The 10000-nt window shown below is 34.2% G+C and overlaps 1 pseudogene; it reads right to left on the bottom strand.

The window, feature by feature from the left end:
- Window positions 1-10000, bottom strand: part of LOC137650720 (kin of IRRE-like protein 2) — a 160961-nt pseudogene that overhangs the window by 29570 nt on the left and 121391 nt on the right.

Raw genomic sequence — 10000 nt, 5'->3', positions numbered from 1 at the left:
ATTCACTCTCTGACGTACTTCTGCTTCCACTCCACTATTTGCTGCAACAACAGACACCAAGTACTTAAACTGGTCCACCTCCTCAAGTAACTCTCCATTCAACATGACATTCAACCTTGCACCACCTTCCCTTCTCGTACATCTTATAACCTTACTCATACCCACATTAACTCTCAACTCCCTTCTCTCACACCCTTCCAAATTTTGTCACTAGTCGGTCAAGCTTCTCTTCTGTGTCTGCAACCAGTACAGTATCATCCGCAAACAACAACTGATTTACCTCCCATTCATGGTCATTCTCGTCTACCAGCTTTTATCCTCATCCAAGCATTCGAGCATTCACCTCTCTCACCACTCCATCAACATACAAGTTAAACAACCACGGCGACATCACACATCCCTGTCTCAGCCCCACTCTCATAGGAAACCAATCACTCACTTCATTTCTTATTCTAACACATGCTTTACTACCTTTGTAGAAACTTTTCACTGCTTGCAACAACCTTCCACCAACTCCATATAACCTCATCATATTCCACATTGCTTCCCTATCAACTTTATCATACGCTTTCTCCAGATCCAATAACGCAACATACACCTCCTTACCTTTTGTTAAATATTTCTCGCATATCTGCCTAACTGTAAAAATCTGATTCATACAACCCCTACCTCTTCTAAAACCACCCTGTACTTTCAAGATTGCACTCTCTGTTTTATCCTTAATCCTATTAATCTTTACTCTACCATACACTTTTCCAACTACACTAAACAAACTAATACCTCTTGATCATATATATATATATATATATATATATATATATATATATATATATATATATATATATATATATATATATATATATATGATCAGTGCCCATGCACACTCAACCCAAGCTAGTACCAAGGAGGGCCAGGCAGTGGCTGCTGATGGTTCCCCCAAACCCCAATTCTTAGCTCACAAGGATGATGAAGTTGCAGCGATCAAAGAAACTAATATGTTTGAGCGGTACACCAGTCAGTGACATTCCCATATCGGCCACCAATACTAAGAGGTTTCCTGCCTATGTTAATAACTAGAAGTTCCCTTTCTTAAGAATTTCTTTCCAAGCGAAGTTGGCAAGTAAAGACACATTCTTCCAGCAACCTCTATTTCTTATATTTCTTTATATCATCCTCAATAGATGACAAATGTATATCTCACTTTCTTTGACTACTGTATATGCAATAATACTTTATTTTGCTTCAATAATAAACTTCATTATCATCATCATCTCCTCCTACGCCCATTGACGCAAAGGGCCTCGGTTAGATTTCGACAGTCGTCTCTATCTTGAGCTTTTGAGTCAAAACCTCTCCATTCATCAATTCCTACTTCACACTTCATAGTCCTCATCCATATAGGCCTGGGTCTTTCAACTCTTCTAGTGACTTGTGGAGCCCAGTTGAAAGCTTGGTGAGCTAATCTCTCTTGGGGAGCGCGAAGAGCATGCCCAAACCATCTATCCCAGTTATATTTTACATAAGGTCATCATTTATACACCATTTTACGGTTGATTGCTATATCATCTTACAGATGAATTGAATACATATCTGTAGATATTATTTTCACTACAATAGAAAATAATGGCATCTTTGAATTACATAAAACTAGTAAGTGAGAGAAGTGACATAAGGAAAAACACTTTGTATTCATCAGTGTATGATAAGTGGAAACAATTCTGTAAACAGTTTCGAAAAGATCTCAATACATTGTCATGATGCAAGAAGCGATTATTAATTCAGCGAGGAAGAAGATAGGAAGAAATGCATATTGTATTTGAGGCAGAAATAGAATGGCGGAAGAGAAGAGACATTTATCCATATGGTGTCATTGACCAGGGAATTTGTATAATATTTTCCAATGCCGCAAATCATTTAATAATATTCGAGTTAAAAATGTATTTTATCTAGGATATATTCTCTGAATATATATACATCTAGGATTGAGATTAGCCAAATCTATTTTTCTACCAATTATCCAAATAATATAAATAATAAAGTAATTTTAGATACTTAGATGCAAAGAAGTGAGTTAGCAGAAATAATAGCTATTGTCACTCAGTTTATGAAAAAATTACCAATTATAAGCATGAAGCGATTGACAGCTATAATGATACAGTATAATACTCTGTGTAACAAGTGATATATATATATATATATATATATATATATATATATATATATATATATATATATATATATTCATATATATATATTTATATATATATATATATATATATATATATATATATATATCTATATATATATATATATATATATATATATTCATATATATATATATATATATATATATATATATATATATATATATATATATGTATATGTGTGTGTTTGTATGCGTGTGTGAACGTATATAGCTACGTATAATTAACCATAGAACAGTTGTAAATGCAAGCATATAGGTATATACGTTCATAAGTGGGCATATACTTATGTTCATCTAACCCAACCTTACATGCCCCAAAAGGTTACAAGCTTCTTGGGGGGAAATTATAAAGGTTTTTTTCAATAGGAGGAAATTATAAAGGTTTCCTCAATAGGAGGAAATTATAATGGTCTCCTCAATAGGAGGAAATTATAATGGTTTCCTCAATAGGAGGAAATTATAAAGGTCTCCTCAAGAGATAAGAATAAAATAAGCTCTGTCGTAACCTACCAGCTTCGACAACGGTGAACTGGCAGGGATCAGCTTGAGTCCCAATGGTGTTTGTAGCCCAACAGGCCAGCATGCCGTAGTCTCTCAAACACCTGGACAGGAGAATTCTAGGATCACTTGATAGGCCTATGGGTGGGAATCTTGCGTACGAGATTAATCAATGGATTGTAAGAATGGCAACATGGATGATACGTGAAAGGGAGAGATGTTTGATTCTGGGATTTCTTTAGATCACACAAAAATAAACTAGTTTTATTTACAGAAGTTATACTTATTATTATTAGGTAGTTTAACAGGATAACTGAGGTATTACACCTGAAGTCATTATTTTATCATTGATATGAAAATTGTATTTAGTAAATTGCAGTTGTTTATTCTCGGTAAAAATTGGATATTTAAGGCCTAGAATGAAATAAAAGAAAATAAATTTCACGTCTTTTCTTTTTTACTTAGAATTGCTAATTAATTTCAAGAATTTCTTTGTCGAATGAAGAGTATTGATCAATAAAACTTGTAAAAATTTTATATCTAAACATTAAAAGGAAATGTTGAAATTAAATACTATCTAAGCGTAACAATACGATGGTACAAATAATAATAATAAAAAAAATAACAAAAATCAAAATCGACACAAAATCTATTTGTTTTCCTCGCAGAGTCAAAATAAAATACAGAAAGTCTAACTGACCTGGGAGTGTAGTCCAAATAGCTGTAACCTGATTTGACCTGAACTCGATGTCTCTCAACCTCAACGGTGTCGAGGGTGTTGTTGAAGTACCAGGTAAACCTTAGGCCATCCTTTGGATTCGCGTCTACATTACACGTCAATCTCACATCTTCCCCCTCGACAACTGTCACCGTTTGGGATCCGTCGCTGCACACTGGCAGGTCTGGAACGGAAGAGGTTTAGGCTGGAGTCAGATAGGATTTTATTATCATCTTTTTTAGCAGTAGTGATGAAATTCAATATTAGGCAATACTGTTGCAGCACGAAAATTTTTTTTTTCTATTCGTCTGATTTCTTAGATTTTGACAAAATTTCTAACTGTTACTCATCTTAACTTTTATGAAATTCAATAGTAGGAAAGTAATGGAGGATTGCATATGATACACTATTGCGGAATGAAATATTTTTCCTTTATTTGTTTATTCGATTTTTCAAATAATTACATGAACAAAATTTCAAAGACTGTTTGTTGCTCATCTCAATCAAGAATTCATTACACCCTGGGAGAGATAGGAATGTAACATTCAGCCTTTCGGGGAAACCAACAGTCAAAGAGAAATTCAACCATGGCCTGAGTTTTAACTATAGAGACCAACATTGCATCAATGTTGGGGTGGCCGTTGTAGTAATGTTCCTGACTGGTGAATGCCAGACTGGGGTTCGAGTCCCCTACAAACTTATTTCCTTTGGTCGCTAAAGCCTCACCACCCATTTGAGCTAAGGATGGGGGGTTTGGGGGAGCCTATATCTCTATCTGCTTAGTCATCAGCATCCATTGCCTGGCCCTCCTTGGTCCTAGCTTGGGTGGAGAGGTGGCTAGGGCGCTGACTATAAATGCATATGGTCAGTCTCTAGGGCATTGTTTTGCTCGATAGGGCAATATCACTGCCCCTTGCCTCTGCCAGTCAAGGACCACCTTTACAGCTTTAAATGATAACGATTTGCAGTTGGGCCAAAAGTTAACAAGTAAATCATTAACCTCTAGATTCTGTTTCAGTTTAATTCGTGATGGTCTGTCTTGACCCTCATGACTAGTAACATATGATTAGAAATTGGGAGATATAGGAATTTAACTTTTTTTTTTTTTGCAGATGAGAGTTTTTGGGGGTTTAATTGACAAGCCTTAACGGATATTTGCGTTCTCCGAGCATTTCCTGTCAAAGCATACTATTTTACGCACACATACGCACAAACTTACACATTGTGCCTCTCGGATAACCCCCTCTTCCCACCCCCCCTACCAAAGGGAAGGGGAGAGACCAAATAGTTATACATCTGACAGTGACGCTGAGCGTTTTTGCAAGGATATTATATATATATATATATATATATATATATATATATATATATATATATATATATATATGTATATATATATATATATATATATATATATATATATTTATATATATATATATATATATATATATATATATATATATATGTATATGTATATAATATATATATATATATATATATATATATATATATATATATATATATATATATATATATAATATCTTTGCGGTAACGCTCAGCGTCATAGTTGGACACACACACACTCCCACACACATGTACATATATATATATGCATATATATATATATATATATATATATATATATATATATATATATATATATATATATATATACATATATATATATATATATATATATATATATATATATATATATATATATTTATAGTAGCAGGTCTTCTGAAAACTATTTAACTTTTATGATAACATCTTATCTTTAATATTTTTAACTGAATATTCTTTTATTCTTTACATACAGTATAGTAAATGATATCAGCGTCTATGACCTAATATGTTAGAATCCCAGAAAACTTTAAATCAATCAATCAATCAATTGAGATGTGTGTATATATATATATATATATATATATATTCAAATAAGCCATATATATTTTTGATATATTAATGTCTGGATTCTCTTAACAACCTCGGGATCACAGACCCAGGCGAAATCTCACAAAGACAAGAGCTTGGCTCCGGCCGGGAATCGAACCCTGGTCGGCAAGCTTATATAGACAGTGACTAATCCACTTGGCCACGAACAAAGATAAAAGTCAATGACAATTCTACTGTACTTCTACCTGTCGAATTCAGGTATTTTGTACTTAGAATTGAAATCAACCCATCTTCACCATCGTAGCTAATTGGTAGTTTGTTACTTGGCATTCAATTAATGATAAATTTTGCACATTTTTACGTGTTTTTCATATTCAAATAAGCCATATATATTTTTGATATATTAATGTCTGGATTCTCTTAACAACCTCGGGATCACAGACCCAGGCGAAATCTCACAAAGACAAGAGCTTGGCTCCGGCCGGGAATCGAACCCTGGTCGGCAAGCTTATATAGACAGTGACTAATCCACTTGGCCACGAACAAAGATAAAAGTCAATGACAATTCTACTGTACTTCTACCTGTCGAATTCAGGTATTTTGTACTTAGAATTGAAATCAACCCATCTTCACCATCGTAGCTAATTGGTAGTTTGTTACTTGGCATTCAATTAATGATAAATTTTGCACATTTTTACGTGTTTTTCATATTCAAATAAGCCATATATATTTTTGATATATTAATGTCTGGATTCTCTTAACAACCTCGGGATCACAGACCCAGGCGAAATCTCACAAAGACAAGAGCTTGGCTCCGGCCGGGAATCGAACCCTGGTCGGCAAGCTTATATAGACAGTGACTAATCCACTTGGCCACGAACAAAGATAAAAGTTAAGAGAATCCAGACATTAATATATCAAAAATATATATGGCTTATTTGAATATGAAAAACACGTAAAAATGTGCAAAATTTATCATTAATTGAATGCCAAGTAACAAACTACCAATTAGCTACGATGGTGAAGATGGGTTGATTTCAATTCTAAGTACAAAATACCTGAATTCGACAGGTAGAAGTACAGTAGAATTGTCATTGACTTTTATCTTTGTTCGTGGCCAAGTGGATTAGTCACTGTCTATATAAGCTTGCCGACCAGGGTTCGATTCCCGGCCGGAGCCAAGCTCTTGTCTTTGTGAGATTTCGCCTGGGTCTGTGATCCCGAGGTTGTTAAGAGAATCCAGACATTAATATATCAAAAATATATATGGCTTATTTGAATATGAAAAACACGTAAAAATGTGCAAAATTTATCATTAATTGAATGCCAAGTAACAAACTACCAATTAGCTACGATGGTGAAGATGGGTTGATTTCAATTCTAAGTACAAAATACCTGAATTCGACAGGTAGAAGTACAGTAGAATTGTCATTGACTTTTATCTTTGTTCGTGGCCAAGTGGATTAGTCACTGTCTATATAAGCTTGCCGACCAGGGTTCGATTCCCGGCCGGAGCCAAGCTCTTGTCTTTGTGAGATTTCGCCTGGGTCTGTGATCCCGAGGTTGTTAAGAGAATCCAGACATTAATATATCAAAAATATATATGGCTTATTTGAATATGAAAAACACGTAAAAATGTGCAAAATTTATCATATATATATATATATATATATATATATATATATATATATATATATATATATATATATATATATATATAAATAGACCAGCCACTTACTCTTTATCATATTGGGGAGATAATCTCTGTTATCATAATACTTATCGTTAGCAATATGGTAAAATCAATATTATTTCCTATACTGGAATTCGTACTTAATATACGAATATCATTTCGATGAAATATATTGAGCTAAATTTTGAAACGGATTATCAAGAAAAGACACGATGATCGATTCCTCAATTTTATTTTGATATGGTTCTGTGGTAACACAGAATGAAACCATTCTTGTTTTTAAATCAAAATAAAATAAAACAATGGCAAGTATATTCTTTCTAGTTTTATTTTCTCTTTCGACTCTCCGACATCGAATTTCCATTATGAACTGATGAAGAAGTCTTAATGCAGAACTCGCTTTTATGAAACACGCCGGAAAAAATATTATGAATTTGTTCAAAGACTTAACGTCGGGAAATTAAATCCCTGGGATAAATAATCTGCACTTGGGAATCGTTGTGAAATGCAATATAATTAGCATCATCTCTCTGCTGTGGAAATCGTTTTGTTTCCAAGAAAATGTATACCTAGTTCTTCAGAAATTAGCTTCAATGGCGAGCTATTTCGAAATAACTGTCTTTTCGTCTTTGCATTATAATTCATTCTATTGAAGTTTAAGGTTTAAAGACCACTCATGAATGGCAGAGTCAAGGGACAGTGATATTGCCTTGCCCTATCGAGCAGGACAAAGTCCTAAAGACTGACGATATATATATATATATATATATATATATATATATATATATATATATATATATATATATATATATATATATATGTGTGTGTGTGTGTGTGTGTGTGTGTGTATGTATGATCAACGCCCATGCGGCCGCCACCCAAGCTAGTACCAAGGAGGGCCAGGTAGTAGCTGCTGATGACTCCCCCCACACCCCCATTCTTAGCTCAAAAGGATGATGAGGTTGCAGCGACCAAAAAAAATAACGAGTTTGAGCGGTACACAAACCCCTGTATAGCATTCACCAGTCAGTGACATTCCCATATCGGCCACCAATACTAAGAGGTTTCCTGCCTATGTTGATAACTAGAAGTTCCCTTTCTTAAGAATTTCTTTCCAAGCGGAGTTGGGAAGTAAAAACATATTCTTCCAGCAACCTATATTTCTTAAATTTCTTTATATCATCCTCAATAGATGACAAATATTTATCTTACTTTCTTTGACTACTGTATATGCAATATCACTTTATTTTGCTTCAATAATAAACTTCATTATCCTCATCATCTCCTCCTACGCCCATTGACGCAAAGGGCCTCGGTTAGATTTCGCCAGTCGTCTCTATCTTGAGCTTTTAAGTCAAAACCTCTCCATTCATCATCTCCTACTTCACACTTCAGAGTCCTCAGCCATCTAGGCCTGGGTCTTCCAACACTTCTAGTGGCTTGTGGAGCCCAGTTGAAAGCTTGGTGAGCTAATCTCTCTTGGGGAGCGCGAAGAGCATGCCCAAACCATCTATCCCAGTTATATTTTACATAAGGTCATCATTTATACACCATTTTACGGTTGATTGCTATATCATCTTACAGATGAATTGAATACATATCTGTAAATATTTTCTTTACTAGAATAAAGAATAATGGCATCTTTGAATTATATAAAACTAGGAAGTGAGAGAAGTGACATAAGGAAAAACACTTTTTATTCATCAGTGTTTGATAAGTGGAAACAATTCTGTAAACAGTTTCGAAAAGATCTCAATACATTGTCATGATGCAAGAAGCGATTACTAATTCAGCGAGGAAGAAGATAGGAAGAAATGCATATTGTATTTGAGGCAGAAATAGAATGGCGGAAGAGAAGAGACATTTATCCTAATGGTCCTATTGACCAAGGAATTTGTATAACATTTTCCAATGCCACAAATCATTTTATAAGATTCGATTTTAAGATGTAATTTATCTAGGAAATATTCTCTGAATATATTCACATCTGGGATTGAGATTAGCCAAAGCTATTTGTCTACCAATTATCCTAACAATATAAATAAAAAAAATAATTTGAAATACTTAGATGCAAAGAAGTGAGTTGGCAGAAATAACATCAATTTCAAGATATTTCACCAGAAGGATACCTTGTATCAGGCCACTGGTGGAATGAGAATGTCAACTACGATCCCACGCATCCAACACCCAAAATGGAATTTACCGTCAACCTCCTAAATTCGTAGCAGAAAATGCACGCCAACGGAAGCCTAATGGACTGACAAAGCCGATGTGAAGGAACACAGACTCTGACACTTGGAACAGAAACTTATCAGGATTCTGTCAATACCGACTCGCTGGTAACAGTAGCCTCGGAGTGAGGTATATATACGAAGAACAAACTGGGTCACATCTAAAGGATGGCCTCTGAGCGCAACCCTAGACACTTTGTCGCTATTATTGGCTAACAGGGAATGAATACTTCGAATAACTGATGTGTATTATACGGATCTTTCCTGGAATGATGGTCTTGCAAAGAGTCTAGTCAGTGCAAATAATAGCTTGCATTTTAAACTCATTTTATGGCAGTATACCAGTCTGGAATCATTATTTCATTTCTTCTCTGGAATTTTTACTTTCGGTGATAGCAAAGTAACTACGGATAATCTGGAACTTTATGACATAATGACTTCACTTCCGTTCTTCTTTAATAAGGGTTGCTGGAAGAATGCGTCTTTACTTTTTTTAACTTCTCTTGGAGAAAAATTATCGGGAAATGCAACGTTGGGTAATAAACAAAATAGGAAACATCTTAATATTCTTCAATTGTGTAAATAGAATAAATATCATTATAGAATATTTTTAGTATTTTGATATTATTTTTACATAGAGAAAATATCATTTAGAACTGACCATTTTTTTTTTCATATTTCATTAGTTGAAATCGCCTACAATAAACATAAGTAAATAATCAATAAGCTTTTTAGGAGGCAACTAACTTTGCAGATTT

The sequence above is a fragment of the Palaemon carinicauda genome, chromosome 12, assembly GCF_036898095.1.
Source record: "Palaemon carinicauda isolate YSFRI2023 chromosome 12, ASM3689809v2, whole genome shotgun sequence".
Lineage (NCBI taxonomy): Eukaryota > Metazoa > Arthropoda > Malacostraca > Decapoda > Palaemonidae > Palaemon > Palaemon carinicauda.
Note: the sequence above shows the minus strand (reverse complement) of the source record. Positions and strands in the feature narration are given on the sequence as shown.